A 20,754-nucleotide genomic window follows, 5' to 3' on the forward strand; every position below is an offset into this window, starting at 1 on the left:
TTAATCTGCTAGAACTAGAATAAGTATCACAGGGCAGGCCCTGTTTCTGTTTTGTTCACAATGAGTCATCCAGGGCCAGGCACTGGCTTGGCATCTACCTCGCAGGCACTCAATAAATAAATAAATAAATAAAATAACTGAATCAGTGAAAATGTGCTTTCCAGGTACCTAAACATAACAGTAATTTTAAGCTTGCAAATAAAGTCCTACTGGGTCTCTTCTATATCCGGGGTGATACAAAACAAAACAAGACAAAAATAAAACAAAACCAAAACCCTTACCATTTAGAACATATCTGCTCCCCATACATCCTAATCCTTGTGACTTAGGAAAAACCTGCTCTCTCATTCATTCTTTTCTCCACACTCTGATGAAATCTAGATTCAGACTAAATGCAAAATAGATCCCATAAACTAGTGCCTAATTTAATTAGAGTAATTAAATACTGATTGCGTGTTTACGGTGTCACAGGGTCAGAAAGACCAGACCCTGTCACTGAAGAGTTTATAATCCTGTAGGGAGACAAGAAGACAACTACCCAAGCAACTCCATAAAGGAAGGTACATGTCAAAAGGGAGGGGTGAGTGAGCAGATGTGTGGATCCTTGGGAAGAAGAGCAGAGAGTTGCCAACCTGAGCTGGCTCCATCAGCATTTGCCACTACAACACTGCGAAGACAGAAATGTTCTGTGTTGACATCGCCCTACAGGGTAGTTACTGAAGCAACTGAGTACTTGAAATGTGGCTGGTGTGAATCAGAAATGGAATTTAAAACTTTTGGGCCGTGAAACAATATATTTCTGTTGTTTAAGCCAACCAATTTTTAGTACTTTGTTGCAGTACTTCTAGGAAAGCAATACAGTGCTCTGTGTGTATCAACTACTGCAATTATTTTTTATTTGAATGCTTATTGTATTAAATACTTAAGGTGCTGACTCTCCTCATCCTCTTTCTCCTTACTGCATACCTACTACACGTAAGAATTGATTATGAAAGGAGATGTTTTCTACCATTGCCTGTAATCTTATGGATAGTAACATACGCTTTTCTTAATTTTAAAAGCAGTTAATGATCTTTGCAGCTTCTTCTTTTAGGACGTAGCAAGCAAGACTAATACTTTTTATGAACTGTCTCAGCTCTTTGCCAAAATAATTTTTCCTTCAATATTTTAAAAGTCATACACACCTGGAGTGCCTCGGTGGCTCAGTCAGTTAAGCGACCAACTTTGGCTCAAGTCATGATCTTGCGGTTCATAGTGTGAGTCCCTCATTGGGCTCTCTACTGTCAAAGATCCTCTTTCTCCCTCTCTCTCTGCCCCTCCCCACTCATGTTTTCTTTCTCTCTGTCTCTCTCTCTCTCTCTCAAAAATAAATAAACATTAAAAAAGTCATGCACCAGATACAGTTTAAAAGATTCTTGAACCTATGGTCTTTCAAATCCCTTTTAAAAAACCCAAGATTCAAAAAATAAATGAAATGAAATGAGATGAAATGAAATAAATGAAATGAAATAAAATAAAATAAAATAAAATAAAATAAAATAAAATAAAATAAAATAAAACAAAACATACCTGAGATTCTATGACAGGCAAAGTAGGACCAGGAGAAAAATTTTGTTTTGTGTTCAAATCACTTGTAGGATCAAGAAAGTTTGAATCGTTTTCTTTCTTTGTAAGAAATTTGCTATTTGCATAGCTGGAATCGTAAAGTAGCAATTTAACATTATTGAACTGAGAAAGTGACAGAAGGCTAAACAGAACAAAACATGAACGAACAACTGGGCTATTTTTATTGCTCCTTTTTAGTACCAGCAAGTGTAGTGATATAAAAACTACCATGAAATCAATTACTTTTATTCTTTTTACAAATTATTTTAATTCTCCTCCCATAATAGGTCTATATGAAGTAATTGCTTTGTAATTACCGACATGATTAAACGTTAAATAAATGTAAAATCTTCAGTTTGGCAGCCTTAATATGCCTAGAAGGCTCAGTTTCATTACTTCTTTTTAAGTACTTCACAGTATATTGCTTAGTATTTTCACTGCAGACATAGATTTCACCATGCCATGTTAATAAACGTGTCATAAGGAGCCAGTTGCTACAATGGTTCTTGATTATACATTCAGAACTACAGATAGACCCGTGAAAAACCAGACTTGTCCTAGTTGGTACTCAAAGTGCCAATCCGTAGCCTGCTAATACCAATACCAAAGAGTTTTGGATGCTAACCCAGCAAAGCAGTTCCATTAAATTATACTAGATTTGCTTTTGCTTCCAGACCAAATTAAAGTTTAGTTCATAATACTGAAAATAACTTCTCATCAAGAAAATGGCAAACATGTTCACATCATTTTCAGAATATTTATGGTTTTTCTTTGCTCAGAAAGAGTTCTATACCATCTTTTGTTATATTTTTTAATCCACTAATAATCTTTATTAACTATCTGATATTTTAATGAAATTTTTACTTAAAAAAATAAAATATCCAGTGTCCTTAAGATGGGAGGCTATACTTTTAGCTCTGATCTATTGGTATTTCTCTGAAGAGTCTGACTGCTTAGTATTTGCCAATTAGGAGACTAAGCACTCTTCAAGCATTAGACTAAGAAAATGTCAAAAACATATTCCTTCCACATTAAAATGTTCTTTTAAAATGTGGAGACTGATACATGGAAATGTACACATATTTAGCTTTAAAGTTCTTGCTACTCAAGGTTAAAGACAGCCCTGTTCGGGTAAATGACAGTATTTGCCCTTAGACTTGATAGACCTCAAGTATGTTGTATCTCTACTGAATGTCATCTCTTTTAAAGAAGGAAAATAAAGCCATCTGTCCCTGAACTCTGAAAATAAACTTGGTGTCAAGTTGCTTCTCTCAATTCTTTTTATATGACTGTTCTAATAAAGGAGTTAAAGAACTTGATTTTTTTTTCATCATCGGGAGAGAATGAATATAGTAAAAAGTGTGCCTGCCTATTTAAACCTTCTCTCTGAAAGCTTGGGGCTGCAGTCGTTCTCTGAGGGAGTGTCACAATTGCCAAAAGACAGGGACAGAGAGAGGATACTAACAAAAGGGGCAGTGCCAGGCAAAGTGCTTTATGTCCTCACAGCACCCAATGGAGGTAGATGTGAATATTCTGATTTTACACATGACTTCAGGGCTCAGAGATTAAGTGACCTATCAAAATTCCCACAGCTAATTGGTCAAAGAGCAGAGATTAAATGTCAGTTTGTCGTGTGCTGAAGCCAGAGCCTTTTCTGTGATATTACCTGCTTCAATTGTTTTATTGGATCTCCAGAAAGATTGTGAGTGCATACAGCATTCTCTTAAGTACACACAAGAAAACTAACCTGAAGAGTAAAACCTGGGCTAGCTGGAAGATTAAGCTCAGGGAATTTGCACATTTAATTTTCTGGGTAGCTGAAGGTTTCCTAGAAATCTTTTAGTTTCAATCTTTAGTATCCATTTTCTTGTCTTTGATAAAGGTAGTTGTGCTTTAGGTTTCTTTAAGGCATTTTCCTTTAAACCTTGATAATGAACTCCTATTGGAAATCCTTTTTTTCCCCCCAAGTGTAAAGTCTTGATTATTAACTTATTTTCTTACAATTTTCCCTTTTCTCCTAGAAGTGCACTCCAGAGGAAAAAATTCCAGTTAATTAGAATTTCTGGTAATCAAGGTTTTTCAATTGTTTTGGTAAATGAAAATCAGGTGAAAGCTACCTCCCTGAATTTGAAATTGCTTCTTATTATAGGTTCTTCTTGATGCCAGCATGTTCCCCTATGTTAGTATGCATTTGAAACTAATGGTCCAATACTCAAAGTGCTCAGATCGTTCATGACCTGGACGCCATAAATCCACCAGAGCACATTAGTGGGATGGTCCTTAATTACACAGTTTAGGCTTTGTGTAATCAAATGGTGCAAAAGAACAGCTGAGAACATTAAAATGCCAGCAGGCATTATAAATCATAACGCTTTCTATAGTCTTTCTTCAATTCACGTGTTTTGTTAAATTGAAAGTAAAAATAGAATGATTTTTGAATATCCATATTGGCATTTATAACCATTAAAACATAAATGATTAACATAACACATATTAAAAGATCATCTTTATTATTTTACCTACTAGTTTTCTAATAGAAATTGCAGTTATTTTTTTAAAACTTTAACTACAGGAATCATCTTGTTAATGAAATAAAATTAAAGTTATCTCTTAGAAAGGTAGATTACACAAAAAGCCTATTTCTTAAGAAAATACAATTTCAATAAATTCCAGTGCAATCTTTTCCATCTAGGACTAACATCACCTTAAAAGTTTTCTGTAGAGTTTTAGCTTTAAGAGGACACAATTTAAATTGTGGAATGTTCAAATTGTTAAAATAGAAAGGAAATCTATTTAAATGGTGGTTTATTACTTCAAATTATATTTAAATGAGGATAATGAAGACCACATTTGAAAACAAGACCAGCAAATGAGAATCAATTTCTTGGAGCATTAAGCAACTTTAAGTAGTAAGCTTTGACAACTTGGCATAAAATATACAGCTTATTTTTGCTTCAGGGCTTTTAAGTCTCAAAAATCTAACTAGCACCCATGTCAGCCCTCAAGATTAAGAATTATTACCATGAGCATGGCTCGTGATTCAGTACCATTCCAAATGCCCACAGGAGTGACAGAAATCAACCAGAATGGCTTACTGAGCAGCAATTCTATGTAAGGCCTGGGGGGTCATGGGGTAGGAAACAGGGCATCCTTGCTGAAGGGGAAGGTGTGTGCAAAGCAGTGGTGTCCTGAGTCAATTGTGAGCATTTCTTTCCAAATCCACGTTCAGAAACATCGTGTTAGTCACTTAAAAACTGGTCCTGGTTGGGTGTATTTACACCACAGGAATTGGTGAACACTACAAATCAGAACTTATCTTTTTGGAAAGCTGGCTGTCAAACTTTTACAAGCACACCCTGGATGTAAAGGCACCAAAGCAGCAGAGCTTGAATAGGTACGTGGAATGGGAACTATTTCATTTTGAATGGGATTTAAGGTCTGCCAAGCTAGGAAAAGAAACCAAAATAGAAAGGTTGGATGGTACCTAGATATGGAGGGCCTTTCATGCTTCACTAAGGAGTTTTCTTTCATTTCTTATCCTTGTTTAAGACCTAGCAGAAAACAGATGGTGCATTCAAAAAGGAGTTTTTGAAAAGGGAGTTTTGAAAAGGGACCATTTACAGGGCATGGATAAGGTTAAGGTACCGACTCACACCCCTCGGCTAGCTGCTGCAAGAAGCAAAAGCCAACAAGAAGCCAGATGGCAAAGGACCCATTGATGCAGTCCATCTGAGTCTGATTCCCAGAGTACAAAGCAAAGTGGAGAAGGGTAGGGTGGATCTGGAAGGGTATAGAAAATATCCAGCACAATCCCACAGCAAGTGGGTACCACTAAATGTCTTGTAATGGGAACTAGGGAATCATGTCTATAATTCAGAAACACTGATCCATCAGCTGTGTGTAAGACAGACTGGAGAGGGTACATAATGGATGTAGGGAAACCCATTAAGAAGCACTCGCATTAAGCTAAAGAGGCAATGGAACTGCGATCATGGTGGTAAGAACAGAGAAGGGCCATGTTTAGGAAACAATAGAGACTGACAAGTGGAGAGGTAACTATTAGATATACAGCTGACTAGATGTAAAAATGGGGGAGGAAGAGTTAAAAATAGTATCAAGGCACTGAGCCTGTTTGACTCTGATGCTAGTGATTGCCAAAGTAAGACAGGGGCATGCAAGAGCAAGACCTCACTTTGAAAGTGGGTTGACTTTCTCCATTTATGTGATTGGGTGGGAAGAGAAAGGTGAGAGCACTCTCTACCAGTTCTCTCTCTGCTGGGCCAGTTTGTGGAGGCTTTGTTCCTCTGCACAAGGCTATGGGATACTCTCATACAGCCACAGCTCATTCTGTATCCTAAAAACCAGTGCCTCCCTTTTAGCTTTCTGGGATGTGATTTTTATGGTGAAAATAGCCAGCAGGCATTTGGAGTTTGGGAGTAAAGTTATAACCAGAGAGAAGTTGGATGTTTGTCTCATAAAGGTCTAGTATAGAAGACTTAAGATCTCAAGAGGCATAGAGACAAAAATGAAATGAAAGGGCTCAGTGGAGCCAGAGATGTACTACCATAAAACACAGTACAAATGGAAGGTTAACTCTGCATCTTACTGAAAAATAAGTGACTATCTCCACTATTATCTCCTTGATAACTACTTGGTGATAGTGTCTGAATTTAGTTATATGTCAATACAAAGATGGAACTAACACAAATTATTATAAGGGCATGCATTAGCAATTCAGTGTTGAAATGATCTCTGCATTATGAACCATAATGATTGAGATGAGGCAGAAAAGTAGATCTCTCCATGGAGGACAAATCAATAACAACTAGGTTTTATGGTCATTATGCACTAATGAAATTACTTACCATCTAAATCTCTTGGAGGATCTTGAACACTCAACATCCGTCACCTCTTTCATGTTAACACCAGCCAGATGTGGCTGTACATAATGGAGATCATGAACAAAAATATTTCATACATGAAGCATTTGCATTCCAAGCAAGAGGGATTTTTAAAGGCATCCCCAAACTAGTATTAAAAAAAAATTCCATCTGTGGGCAACACAGGTGATGTGCTATCAATTAGCTTGTGCCCTAATCAAGAGTTCATCTATAATAAAAGGGGATTGTATTACAAGGGAAAAATAAGCAATAGAAAGCAGAAAATAAAAGAAGGTAAACTAAATTACGAGACATTATGTGCCACTTTCACATACATTATATCTTTAACCAAGAGTCACACAGAAATGAAGTAGAGACTTTCTTCCTGTGTGCCCTTTAGCTCTTGGAGCTTGGTGTGTGCCAGTCCAAACATGCCATGCACTAGCACGCCATTCAATTCAGCCACTCCTGAATCCCTGCTTATGTGATTTCTCTCCAGATATTCAAAGCCTTCTGTCATCATCCCCCTTCCTTGACTAAATTCAACACATCTCATCCCTTCCGTGCATAATGCACAGTCTCCTTTTGTCAAACTTCATATTAACTAGTAATTCTGTTTTCTCTAAACTCCAAGTGTACTTTGGAGGAATGGGCAAATGAAAGTTTGAGATTTATGATCTCCCCCCCCTTTTTTTCTTTTCTAAGCCACACTGGTTTTCTCTGTTCCTCAAACCCATCAAGGTCCTTCAAACCTCTGGGCTTTGGCTTCCAAAGCTCTTCCCTTGCACTCCCTGTGCCTCCATAACTTTCACTCACCCTTGAGATTTTGGTTGAAATGTCACTTCTTTACGAAGGACTTCTCTTAGAATCCTCCATGTAATATTCGCTTTTGGCCTTGTGCACTTCTCTTTCACTGAACTTAATACAGCCATACTCCCACAGGTACTTGTGGATTAATGGATTAATGCTGTTACCTCTATCAGATGGCAAGCCCCACGTGGGAATGGACCACATTTCATCTGTCTTGCTCACAACTGTATCACCAGCTCACAGAAGACCTGCACAGAGGTGGTGCTGTTGATATTTGCCAAATGACTGAAGTGAGTAACCGTCATGTTCTAAGCACTGTAACAAGCTTTCCCACACATTCTTATAGCAACCCTGTGGATTCATATTATTCCTCCATGGTGTAGATGAGAGAGCTTGGGGGTCAAATAAATTTGAGTCCTTTAACCAAGATCACACAGCCAGTATGTGATAGAGTTGAGATTCATACCTGGAACCATCTCATCTAAGCTCTGTTTTATTGTGGAATTTCCACAGATGATCACTTAATCATTTTCTGTCTTGTTTCTATTCATTCTCTCTCCCCAGTGAGTCTCAAAACTCACTTGGGATGGAAGTTAACACCATGTACATTTTTTTTTCATCCCCCACATCACCCTTCTAATAGCACTTGATATTCTACATGCATTTAATGAATACTTTTTGATTAATAACACTTCCTTGGCATTAATATCATAAAAGCATCCCCAAATGAGTTCAACTTTCAGTAATAACCTCTCTAAAATAGTAAGGCAGTACATCTCTGATAGAATACTGGTTTATAGTCTACTCGTTTCTACCAAACTGCATAGGAAGTAATTTTGTAAAAAATTTTTAGAAAAAGCAGTATGACAAAGTGAAATAGATATATGGAAATCCCTTTCCTCTTTCATTCATGGACTATTTGCTAAGTGCATTTTCCATGTGCCAAGTGCTCTTATAGGTGCCAGGGATCCAAGTCTAAGTAAGTCAGAGTCTTTTCCCTCAAGGAGCTGCTGTTGATGGTGTTATTAAAGAGTGAAAATAAATAATCCTAAAGTATATACTTGAAGTGAGGACAAGCAAACATGTGAAAATCAAGGCCAGTGTGACGAACTTAGCCTGGGGGAAAACCAGAGTGACTACCTGGTCCTATATACTTTCTAGTTTTAAGGTATTGGGTCAATTCCTTGTCTCAGGGTTTTTTTGTTTGTTTTTCTCTTTTAAAGTGGGGATAATACCTCCCAGAGTTGCTGTGTACTCCTCTAAGCACACTAAAAACATGCTATTTATTGGCGTACAAGGGTTGCCGGAGGTAGGTGGTGGTTCTAGCTATCCCCCAGAAGTAAGAGTACAGATATCTTCAGTTACCCCTAAATGCAGTCACCTATCAATTGGGAAACTTTGATGAGGAAGGTTAAACAAGACAGTGAACGTGAGGTTCTTTGTTAAAATTATTATTTCCAGCTCCCAAAGCATTCAAAGAATAATGAGGCAGTTAATGCATACTCTCAACTTTGTCCTTCAAGTGCATATGACAATTTGCTAGCTGTAACAGGGTAGAGGCTAAGTCATAGCAACCTGTCCCTGTTGTCAGCCTACCAGGGGTCTCCTTAAGGGTTACCTGATTTGGCTTGCCTGGTGATTTTTTCTTGCTTTGTACTAACCCAGCAGCCAAGAGGACTCTTGGTTATGCCGCATTGGGTTCTCATCTTGTCCCAAACAGGAGCCTTGCAGTTTGGTCAAGAAGCAAGAAAGTGATGTTATGTAGACGATGATACCAAAAATCAATAATATCGATGGTAGCAGCATGATTTATCGAGCACTTACAAGATGCTAGCCATTGTTTTAAGAGTTTTATGTGCCCCCAACTTTATCATATAACACTGGATCCCGCAGAGTTGAAGCTTATGGGTCTGTTAGTTCTGGCAATGTCTTGAATTCAGTTCCTCTTTGGAGAATGGTAGCTCTGAACTGAATCTGTTCTTTCTGGTTAGAAAATGTGATTATATGAATTATGACTTTGGGGCATTGTAATATTTTCAAAGTGAGAAAAGAGAGTGGATACAGAACATAATTTGGAAACAAACAAAAAAGTCTCTAATGTATTCATCCGTCTGCCTTTTCTTCTAAAGCACATAAGCTGATATAAGATTTCTTGAATGTCTGGGCAAATGTAAATCTCTCTTGGGGTCTACCACAAAGGTAGACTACTTATGAACTACTGACTTTCCAAACATCTGGTCTGAATCTTGTTATCTCTTAAAGTCCGTTCACTTGCCTCTGAGTAAGGATCCTTGGAATGCCTACACCATTTAGTCAGAAATGTTAGATTTCAATATAATACCACTCCTACCCATTACTACTGTTTACTTACCTTGGGGTCCAGGAACTGTGCAAAAGGCTATATATGCATGATTTCATTGAATAAGTCCAGTGATTCTGTAAGGCAGGGTCTGTTATTATTTCCATTTTACAGATGAAGATACTGAGGTTCACTGAAATGACTCCAGACCACAGAGCTAAGATGCAGTTTTGGAAGTAATTCCTCTCAACTCTAAGTCCTGTCTAGTTATCCACTCTCTTTGCCCTGCTTTGGGCTATACATCCTATAACCCTTATGGTAGTGACTCACATTGTTCTGATGTATCACCTGCATGTCAGAAAGATCCCTTAAAGCAAAACACTCTTTAGAAGCAAATCTTAAATAGTTTTCATTATTGCTAGCAGTTTTAAGCTCTTGTAAAAAATCATTCAATACTTTTCATAAGATTCAGCAATCTGCAAATATCCAAGACAGTAACTTTCCTCAAAATTAATCATTTTACTTCTGTCTTTTTTCCGTGTAACAAAAAGATGCTTTTCGGTTTTCAGAAACCCTCTAAATTCAGACACTGATGATATAACAATACGCAGTGTGATGGTAATAATGGTTAGGAGAATGCAATCTTTAGGTATTTCGGCTCATTAAATTTTTTTTTTACCTTAAATATGACTTTAAAATATGCCGTTAATAACACCAATATAATTTTAAAGAATAATTCAGTGATTGGCTAAATAAAAATACCAAAGTTGACTCAAAACTTAAATAATAAAATGGGGGCACCTGGGTGGCTCAGTTGGTTGAACGTCCAACTTCGGCTCAGGTCATGATCTCACGGTTTGTGAGTTTGAGCCCTGCGTCAGGGCTCTATGCTGACAGCTCAGAGCCTGGAGCCTGCTTCGGATTCTGTGTCTCCTTCTCTCTCTGCCCCTCCCCCACTTGTGCTCTGTCTCTATGTCTCTCAAAAATAAATAAATGTAAAAAAAAATTAAAAAGAAACTTAAATAATAAAATACATCATGTTCTATTTTATAGAAACTCTACTTTAGTAATGGAATTACAGACTTTTTAGGGCCAAATGGGCTATGAGAGCTAGTCCAATCCAATCCTTTTGTTTTATAGTTGCAAATAAAGATGAAGAAACACAGCCCAGTGCTTTAACAGTGCAGGTTCAGAGTCAGACAGGCCCAACTTCACATTCTTGCTCTGCCACTTACCAGCTCTGAGACTATCTGTCATCCACAGTCACAGAGCCAGTTCTTGAAAGCACCTTGCCTAGGAAGCAGGGCTGCTGTAAACTGAGCATTCAAATAAAAGACTTTCACGTCTAAAGCAGATGCTTATTCATTCATTCATTTGACAAATATTTACTGAGTACACACTACCATGACCTTGGGCAAGTTACTTGTTTTGTGCCTTATTCCTGAGCTGTAAAGTGGGTATCCCCGTTATACAGTTTTTGCAAGGATTAAATGAGTTAATGCATAGAAGGTGCATGGGATGGTTCCCGGCACAGTGGAAAGGCACACACAATGTTGGGTATCATTACTTTTCTCCTACTGTTACTACACTCTGTATTAGGTAATCTAGTAGGGCTCTGGGGATATAATTCAGGAGCCCTATGTAATATTTTCCTCCTAATTACTAAAGCATCTCTTGTGTATGGAGTGAATCTCTCACTCCATTGTCACTCCTGAGGGTGAAGCTGCTTGTAAGCTTATTTACAAGGGTTCTATTTTGACAGTGCTATCCTTCATGCATGAAGGGAAAAATATCTCACCTGCATTTGCTCATGTACTTTGTGTTTTTTCCTTCAGATGGCTTTGAAGACACTCAAGTTTTTCACCTGGTCTCCCAGGTGAGAAATGATGAGTTTGTGAGTATGTGAGGAGGTTGGCTGGGATTCCAGAGACAGGTTGTCCCCACAGGACATAGCAGAACTAACTAGTCCTTTGGGAGTGTTAAACTTTACATGCAGTCCTTACTGCACAGAACCATAATGAGCTGGAAGAACAAGCAGAGAAATCCAGTTAATTGCCACTCCAATGTCTTCAGTGGTTCTATCATGGTTGGATGAGTTACTATAAATTCCATCAGTGTTCTGGAGACATGAGCTGAAGTCCTATATAACTATAGCACTCATTGAAATCACAGAATTATGAAGGTGAAAAGGACCTTAAATGGTCATGTAGCTTCTCACAAGAGAACGTTACACTATCCCAGAGAAGTGAGAAGTTACATCTTTAAGAACTTGAGAGAAGGCTCTTTACAAAGCTCATTTTGATGAACAAGTCTTATTATTGAAACAAAAACATACGCTTCTCAGTATGAAATCAAGTATGTCTCCTGTTTGTGTGTATGTGTGTGCACATGTGTGTATGTATATACAAAGTTAAAATACCCCTGCCAAACAAAACCAGAAAACCATGCCACTATCACTTTTCTTTTGTAGGCAGAACACCCTCAGTTCTCTTTCATCTTCTGGGCTATCTCATTTTCTTATCCTAGCCATCTTTTGCCTATGAACCTTTCTTCCCATCTTGTCACAAGTTATTTTTTTAAGCCTCTAAGGTCAGTTTAAGGTAAGACATTAGAGAGAAAGTCTGATTAGTTCTTAGGTGTCTGGGAAACCCAGCTTAAATTTCCCTGCATGATACATTTTAACTGATACATCCCAGGTCCTTGCTCTCCTTGGTAACCCAAGAGCTAAAGTGCTGAGTCACTGTCATATTACCTGTTCTGTCACCACAGTTCAGGAAACAGGATTGGTACAAGCAAGGAGCCTCAGGTCTTATCCCAGAATGTATGATCTTACACAAGTTCAACTTAAGCTAGGAAAAAGAAAATTGCAACCTTTTTTCTTTTACAACTTAGAAATGTATTAAGTGACTTGTCCAAGGTCACACTAAACCGCTCCATGGCTCTGGTCCCTTAGTTATTGAAAAAAGAGAGAAAGAGTGATATTTGGTGTCTCAGAATAGTAGAGGTCAAATGAGATACACATTTAAGGACTCTGCAAAATGTGAAGTTGTAAAACATGAGGCACTATTCATTTTGTCAGTGCAGCCCATCTTCTTTTTATGCAGCATGTGCTGTTACATGTTTCCTGCAACTGACTTTGATTATGTTTCTAGCCTCCTCTTCTGCTTGCTCAAGACACTCTGAATTCTAACCAATTCAGAGGCGTCTACCCTCTCTAAAGCAACCATCCCACTCACTGGTGTTCAGTGAGGCTAGATTTAAAATGGTCTCCTGCCAAATACTTGTGTTGCAGGTGATAGCCTGTTCTGTGAATTAACCAGAAGGTTTCTTAAAGCCTTTGCCAATGGCCAAAATCTGAATTAACGCTCCTGCTTCTGTACTTTTGTAGCTCACACTTTTGCCATTACAGCCCACTTTATTGTACTTGTCACTCTCCTTTCTATAACACTTTCATTGACTCAGGGCAGAGTCAATGTCTGTTAGAACAGGGTTTGTCAAAACTTTGGTACTATTGACAATGGACCAAATAATTCTTTGCCATGGGGGGACCATCCTATGCATTTTAGGATGTTTACCGGCATCCCTGGCTTCTACACATTAAATGCCAGTAGCATCCCCCACCTTTAGTTGTGACAACTGCCAAAGATGTCTCCAAATATTGCCAAGTTCCTCCTGGAGGTAGGCATGGGTGGGGTGGGGAGGTCAAATCACCCCCAGTTAAAAACCCCTGTGCTAGATCTAGCAAAGTGCCTTCTTCACTCTATAACTATTTGTAGAAGAATATGTGACTGATGGAAACAAACTGCTTCTGATGGATTTAATGTACAAGCTGCAGAAAAATCAAGCTAATTTCTTTTGGTTTTAGTACCTCCTATAATGCCTGGCACACAGCTGGGGCTCAGTATATATTCACTGGGTGAACGAGTGTTCCAAGAAAATAAACAGCTTCCTGTATCCCAGGTAAAATTATTTCCCTCAAGAAGACCCAGGTGAGGTGATAGGGAATTATCACATTAGGAGGAGAAAATTTTTAAAAGAACAACAAAAAAATCTCTTAGCTGTGAGACTAGAAGCCAGAAAAAATACCTTGCAGAAAAGAGCATCATGGCTATGTTCCCCAGACCTTTAGCTCTCCGTCCAATCGTGGCATTTAGAGCAGAAATAAAATTCTTTGCAGTGCTAATACTAGACACCTCTAGCATTTCTGCATCCTTTGAAACAACTCAGTTAGGGACATGAAGTACCAGGTGGGTTGCAGGACATCTAGAAGGTCACACATTCAGGCATTAGTGTCAGAGCTGGGAAATGAGCCTGCGCCTTCCTGACTCCCTGGACAGTACTTGATTACAGTGATTATTATGGATGCAAATTAAGACTTATTACTATTGTGAAATAACAATGCAGGTTAATGATATTCTTTATTGCCACACTAACATTTTTTTCTAGAGGGGAAAATTATAGGCATGAAACCAATTAAGCAACCTTTCTTTCTTTGTAAAGCTTTTTAGTGTTCCTAAATGAAGATTCTCTCTTTGTGCTTACTGCTTAATAGTGCAAACTGATTTTTTTGTCTCCTAGGTCTTACTGAGATGGATGCTAATACTGGTGCTGTCTTTTTTTCCTGTATGAATTGAAAATGACTATGCTAATACATTATCTCACAAAGGGCAGTCATAAATAGGAAGAGCAAATATTTTGAAATGAATATTTAATGGACATTCTCCTATAGAGGTTAGGCATTGTTGGAAATGCCTCCCTTGGAAATCTTTGTTAGCCGAAGTCTTGCAATTGCCCTTTTCTGGACACCACTGAGGGACAGCTCTCCTCCCGTGATTGAAACAAGTGGCTCCAGAAAACAATGGCAGATTAATTTATGTATCCCCCAAACTTTACTTCGTTGTCCTTTACTCCCAGTTCTACAAAACACAAAAACCTTTCCCGTAGAAGGGCGTCATGTCACATGTATATTGTTACTGTAACTATGGGAACCAAAAAATGCCACCAGTGTGTCTGTTTCATACACAAATGAGGGGACAGCTGTGGAGTCCACATGTCTGCCAGTGGTATAATAGATGAGAGGCAGGATGGCCTGGGTCGGAAAATTACGACTCATTTATATTAATCGAAGCTTTCAAATAACATTCCAAACCCTTTGCAATAAAGAGTGTAAATGGAAGGCAATAAGCCACATAAAAGCAGTTTCATCCCATAGCTTTCAAAACTAAGTGTTGTAAGTAGATGCACCAGCATCCTAAGTGCAAAATGATGGAACTTCAGTGTGTATCACTGAAAGTTTAAGCTGAGTTTCTCTGCATGTCAGGGATGACGGTCAGTCTGGTAAGTACAGTGGTTCGATCCAAGTTCAATGTTTGTTAGTTATGGCATTTGAAGCACAGCTTCCTCAAACCCTTTAGCAGTTTCACTGAAAGTTAGTCCTTCCAGAGCTATTCACTCAACATTATCACGTTACAGGGTTGGCAGGGTTAAGAAACAGCTAAGATAACCTAGCTGTGACTAGACAGTAGCTTGTTTCCCAGCTAAATAACTAATAAAATTGCTGATAACATTCTACCTTTGCTAGACCTTTGGAGAATATTCAAAAAGTAAAAAAAGATGTAAGCCTACATGTTTCTTTTTCAAAAAGCAATGTACCACAAAATAGTATAGACTTTAATTATTGAATAATATGGGTACCAGTTCTGTAGGTGCCATGGCTCTGGAAACATATACTATAATATTTTATCACGTGTCATAAATGCAATGTCAATGAACTATTTATAACATGTCTGTCTATGGTTTAACACTTGGAGGCCACAGTCTGTAACAGATCTATAAAATAGGTGAACGGTAATATCCTAAAAGAAAAAATTAAAAAAACAAATTTCATTTGAGAAGACTTGTAGAGCAAAGGGTTCCCTTGGACAGTAACTATTGAATTTTACATATAGGGTTTAACTTTTGTCTCTATCCTATATTTTAAGCCAAAAGCAAGAGAGAATATGGGTTTTCCTGACTTCATCTATATAATTATATTTTCACCCTGAATAAAATATTAATCAAAGCTATATTCATGAGTCAAAGAAACTTCCATTGTTCCCAGAAACCAAAATATGATTCTAAAATGGAATTTGCTTTATCTCCAGATTGGCTTAACCCCAAGTAGATATTCAGCATAATAATTTTGAAAAATTAAATATAATAGTTAAGCAACCTTACATTAGTGCTCAAGTGAATCATTCAAAGAACTATTATTTTGTAGCCTAAAATAAATTTTAAGAAAGCATTATGAAAGTCTAGCAAAAAATGACATGCAGATCCTATAATTTACCATATTTTATTTATGATATATGATTATTTATGGTGGCATAAAAAGCCCACCATTCTGTTTATTTATAGTCATACCCAACTGGCTTAGAAAGTAGCACTATAACTCTGTAGAGGCAGATTTTCTTTAGTACCTACCAGTTTGTTGCCATGAGTGTCACTGCTTTAGGATATGTGGTAATTGCTCTAGCAATTCAGGTCAAGAAGCTAGCCTTAGCAGGGCCCAACCAGAGAGAGATCAATGGGTGAGTTTTTTCTTGCTGTTTTTGAATTCCAGACACTATCCAGAGCTCCGTGTGTTATTGTTCAGCGGCAGAGTCTGCAGTTAGATCTGGTCAAAGATTTTATTTAGCACAGTGATTTTTTTTACAATAATAAGTACTTTATTACTTTTATTTGCCAAGGACTATGTTCTAATCTTCCCTTTCATTAGACTGGCAAAGATTTCACATAGGCAGGATAATAACCAAAGAGAATTTCTTACAAATGTGAGGCTGTGGTCAGTTTAAAGTTACCAGGTTTGTTTCAAAAATACCTAGATAATTTACAGTAAAATAGTTTACAGCCTAATTTAGAAAAGTCAACTGTATTTTATAGTTAACTCTCAAGTCCATAATGAAGACCGAATCTCAGGCTTAAGTCACATATGTGTGTATTCTAATGATTTGTTACTTTCTGACTTCTTGATAGCATTAAGAAGTCTTCTTGATAGCATTAAGAACATAAAATGAAATCTTGGCTTTAACATTTTCTTACTTAAATTTGACTCAATTCAGTTTTCCCCTCCTGGGAAAAAAACTGCCTTATGTGTAAAAGTCACTGAACCAGCAAAAATAACTTAAAGGAAACATGTAAAATAGCAGACTAACATCTGTTGTGCACCCCTCCCCCACAAACACTGAGCCCTCAAAACAATGTTGTCTTGGGGTGGGGGGTGGATTTTAATGTCCCTTTCAGTGAATATACAGAATACTGGGCAAGCACTGTTTAGTGAATAGGTTCTTTTTTCTCTTCAACAATGTTTCAGACTGACAAAAGAAGAGGCCAAGGAGGCTGGCTTGTCAGTAGGTATAATCCCAGGGCTCACGTGCAGCCCACACCGCTGGCCTTTTGTTCAGTAGTCGCACTACTCTAGGAGGTGAGCAAGCAGTGGTCTATTAGCTAATGTTAAACAAGGCAGAGATTCCCCTAGTTTGGACTGCCTTCCACTCATGGTTTTGTCCTGTGGCCCGAAAACCCGTCAGGTGACTAGGAACATGCTGATTTCATCACCTTCACTTCTACAAGTTTGATGCCTTAAGAACTAAAATAATTTTGCTTGAACAGTGAACATTCTAGTGAATGTCAATTACAACTATCTTTTAGCTCTGAGGATGGAGAGCAAATGTGAGCCGGAGATAAAATGACTAAAAGGAAAAGAAAAGAAACTCTAAAAGTTGAAAGGGCAGTTCAGTAATCACCTCAAACCACCAGAAGTGGATTAAAGTTACAGCCTACTTCATATAAATATTTTCCTCATTATCCAACTTAGAACATGCAGCTTCAATGTTGCACAAAAATACACAGCCAGGTAAAGAGCATGTAGTACTTTGAGCTTTCAACACAATAGCACTCAGAGAATTTGGCTCTTGAAGGTGTCAGCAAGATATGAAATTCCTAAACAGAAAAACTCACACTGCGCCTTTATTCCATTTTCTTAAGGTCTATTGTTAACTAAAGACTCCTTGTCTTTTCAAATTCCTTCATGTGAATGGATGAGGCCAGACATCTGCCAGGATTCGCTCACATTTGCATGCAAATCAGAGACTTCGGGACACTCATGGCCAAGAAGCCAACAACACCACTTTTACTCTAGATTTATACTGATCAAAGTGCCTTCCTGAACTTTCAACATCTCTAGTTCTAGCTCTTAAAAATGAAGTAATAAGCATATTTGAGTAATATTATTTAGACTATCGTGCCAAAGCACACTGCCAAACAAAACAACACACCGTCTTTCAGAAAATCCTACAAGCAAAAACCCAAATCAGCAATACCTGTTCCCGCATTGAATCAAGCCTTTGCTTTACTATGTAGGTCTGGAAATGAAAATGCTAATGGTGACGTGAGATTTAGGGAAGGATCCATTTTCTCGGACTCTTGGCTTTTGCCTGTGGAGTTCAAATGCCTCAAAACTATTCACACCCTGGCCATTCATGCATTCATTCTTTCATTCCCAGGCACTGTATTTGGCCATGGGGATACAGCGGTGAACGTAGCAGGTAAGATCCCCCTCACCCAGAATAGGTACCACCTCCGAGTTTCTCACTCCGCATATCTACCTCGACCCCTTCGAAAGGGTCCCGGGACGGGTTTTCCACCGGTCCTGGGCGCGTGGCGCCGTTCCCGCGGTTGGATCTTTCTTCACCACCCCAGCCTGCCAGGCAGGGACTCCCACCGCGGGAGGCGGTCGCAGCAGGTCCCTTGGAAACGCCGAGTGGGGGGCTGCCCACACCCCTCTCCACGCAGCACAGAGGATACTCGCTGGCAAACTTTCCTTGCTCTGACCCCGGCCGAGCGGGAACCCAGCACCTATTTGGTTCCTGGAACGGACCGAGGTTCCCTGACATTTCAGCATCCCTGACAAGCCTCCTGAGGCTGCTACCCCTTCTGGACTCAAAATATGTAGGATAAGGTCTTTCCCCCAATTACGCTGCCCGAAAATTGGGTAGGTCCTTCCGAATGCTCGGGCTTCATTACACTTCAGTGCTTTGTGAATTGTGTCCCTTGCCCCTTTCTTTAACGACAAGGCCACCACCAAGACATGCTTCCTCTTAGCTCTTCCCACTACCTGCCACCTTCCTTCCCATCTCCTCCTTTCTCTTTCCAACTCCCCAGACCCCCTTTACGCGCTCTTCTCCGGCCCCAGCTGTCTTACCCGTTCACATCCCAGCAGTCCTCCTTCCTGTGGATCGCCGGGCGACACCCTCCCCCGCGCTGGTCCCTGAAATTCAGCGGGCTCGCCTCCTGCCACTGCCTTTTGCCCATTTCTGCCTCGCCTTCACTCCAAACTATTACTCTCCCCCATCCCTGTGGGGTATTTTGGGGAGGGGGGCTGGTGAGAAGATGCGAAAAGGGTTACTAGATTGCCATTTCCCCGACTTGGTCATTTTCTCCAGCTCCGTGAGCCGCGCCCCCTGATCCCCCGTAGGCCCGCGATCTTATCCCGCAGTTCCCCATACCCTGTGGGGCCCGCCACGCCGCCAAGTTTGCCTCGACTTCCCCCTTGCAGCCGCCCAAACCTTCCGCCACCGCCCGGTTAGGCGAGCGCACTTACCCCGAGGCCCGGCTGGCGGGGTTGTGGGGTGCGCACGGACCCGCCGCGGCAGCAGGAGGAGGAGGAGGACTGCCGGCTGAGCGGCGCCTCCCTCCCAACCCGCAGCGCGTACTGGCTCCTCGGGGGGCTCCCAGCAGAGCACCAAGACAGGAGGCGAGGCAACGACACGAGCAACAGCTGCTGCGCGGGCCTGGGCTCAGTCCGACTCTCGGGGGTCGGGGCAGAAGCAGGCAGGATTGGGGAGGAGGGCAGGAGAAGTGGGGTGCAGAGGGCGAGTCCGAGAGAGGCCAGGTCCCGAAGAAGGCGCCCGGGGCAACTAGGGATGCCACCGCGCGGATGCCGCCGCCTGGGCTAACGCCACCAGCCCCTCTCCCCACGCGGAGGGCGCTGCAGGCGCGGGCGCACGGGCCTCGCCTAGCTCTCCGGCTCGCTGCCGGCGCCCTCGGTGCGTCCCGCTTTGTGCTCCCCGCAGCCGGCGTGCACCTGGTGTAAGCAAAAGCGGTCAGCTGATGGGCTGCACGCCTATTGGCTGCTCCGCGGTCTCCTCCCCTCCCGCCCGACCCCCTTCCTAGCCTCCCCCTCCTGGCCTCCAGCCTCCGGCTCAGCCCCTTGCTGGGGCACCATCTGTAGCCCGCCCAACAAAGGCGCAGCGCCACTGGTCTCGGGTGGCCCGGCCGCCCTGCGCCGCCGCCGCGGCCGCTGCAGGGAGCAGTGGGCCGCCGCTTTTTGTCTGAGGGACGGCAGGCTGCGGCTGGGTTAGGGAGGCAAAGCATAGTGCCGTTTCTTAGCAAAAGAAATACCAAAAAAAGAAAAAAAAGAAAAAAAAAAAAAGCACTTGCTGGGAGACCAGTAAGGTACAATGGGGCCCAATCTCTGCGCAACATAGAACTTGGGCTCAGAGACAGAGAAGCAGACAAAATTCAACCCGAGAGAGAGCCAGGTTAAAGTATGAAATCTGACCTTCGTCTTAAAATGCATGGTGATTACTTGGGCTGTGTGTTTGCCTACCTGGGTGGCTGTGCAACTGGCTGGTGCCCTTGTCGCGGGAAGTAGTATTTGCGGACACTTAAATGAATGGTGAAGCCACTTCCGATTTAAGGAAAAATGATTCTGAAACTTTCTAATTACAGCCTTTTGATTTGTTACGTGTGAAACCGATTGGGAATGCAGTGTATTCGGAGTGGGGGGTGTCTGAGAGCAAGAGGTGGAAATGGGCCTTTGGAAACTGCACGTGAACCTGAATCTCAACTTCCAGAGTCCGGTTTAGAACCAGGCTCGAGAAAAGCCTTTGGTACTTGTCGCTGAGGAATCTGCTTTAAGCTAGGCAATTATTAACCCCTCATTACTGAACAGCTTTGGGTGCGAATGTGGTAACATTTCCTCATCATGTTCAAGCTTAGAATTTGTGGAGAATTTGGAAGGACACATTATTACAGAATCTATCTTCTGAATTCCTTGAAGACATAGTGTAAATTTAATAATAATCGTATATCTTGGTCTTTATTGCATTTCTTGATGTC

General features: G+C 40.5%; 1 protein-coding gene across 8 annotated transcripts in view; it reads right to left on the bottom strand.

Annotated features, from left to right (window-relative positions):
* The window catches only part of LRRN1 (leucine rich repeat neuronal 1), a 37,135-nt gene extending 17,786 nt beyond the window's left edge, over window positions 1–19,349 (bottom strand). Inside the window, exons 1-5 of one of the 8 annotated variants that reach the window (XR_009260749.1) lie at window positions 19,235–19,348; window positions 11,393–11,616; window positions 7,460–7,559; window positions 6,471–6,544; window positions 1,570–1,693 (exon numbers count right to left, since the gene is read on the bottom strand). The gene's annotated coding sequence lies outside the window, so the exon portion shown is untranslated. Of the gene's footprint in view, window positions 1–1,569; window positions 1,694–6,470; window positions 6,545–7,459; window positions 7,560–11,392; window positions 11,617–19,234 lie in introns of all 8 variants that reach the window. The other 7 variants (XR_009260748.1, XR_009260746.1, XR_009260747.1 and 4 more) reach the window with 7 other exon arrangements.
* Between the last annotated feature and the right edge of the window lie 1,405 nt (window positions 19,350–20,754).

Source organism: Neofelis nebulosa, chromosome 4 (genome assembly GCF_028018385.1).
Source record: "Neofelis nebulosa isolate mNeoNeb1 chromosome 4, mNeoNeb1.pri, whole genome shotgun sequence".
NCBI classification, from domain to species: domain Eukaryota; kingdom Metazoa; phylum Chordata; class Mammalia; order Carnivora; family Felidae; genus Neofelis; species Neofelis nebulosa.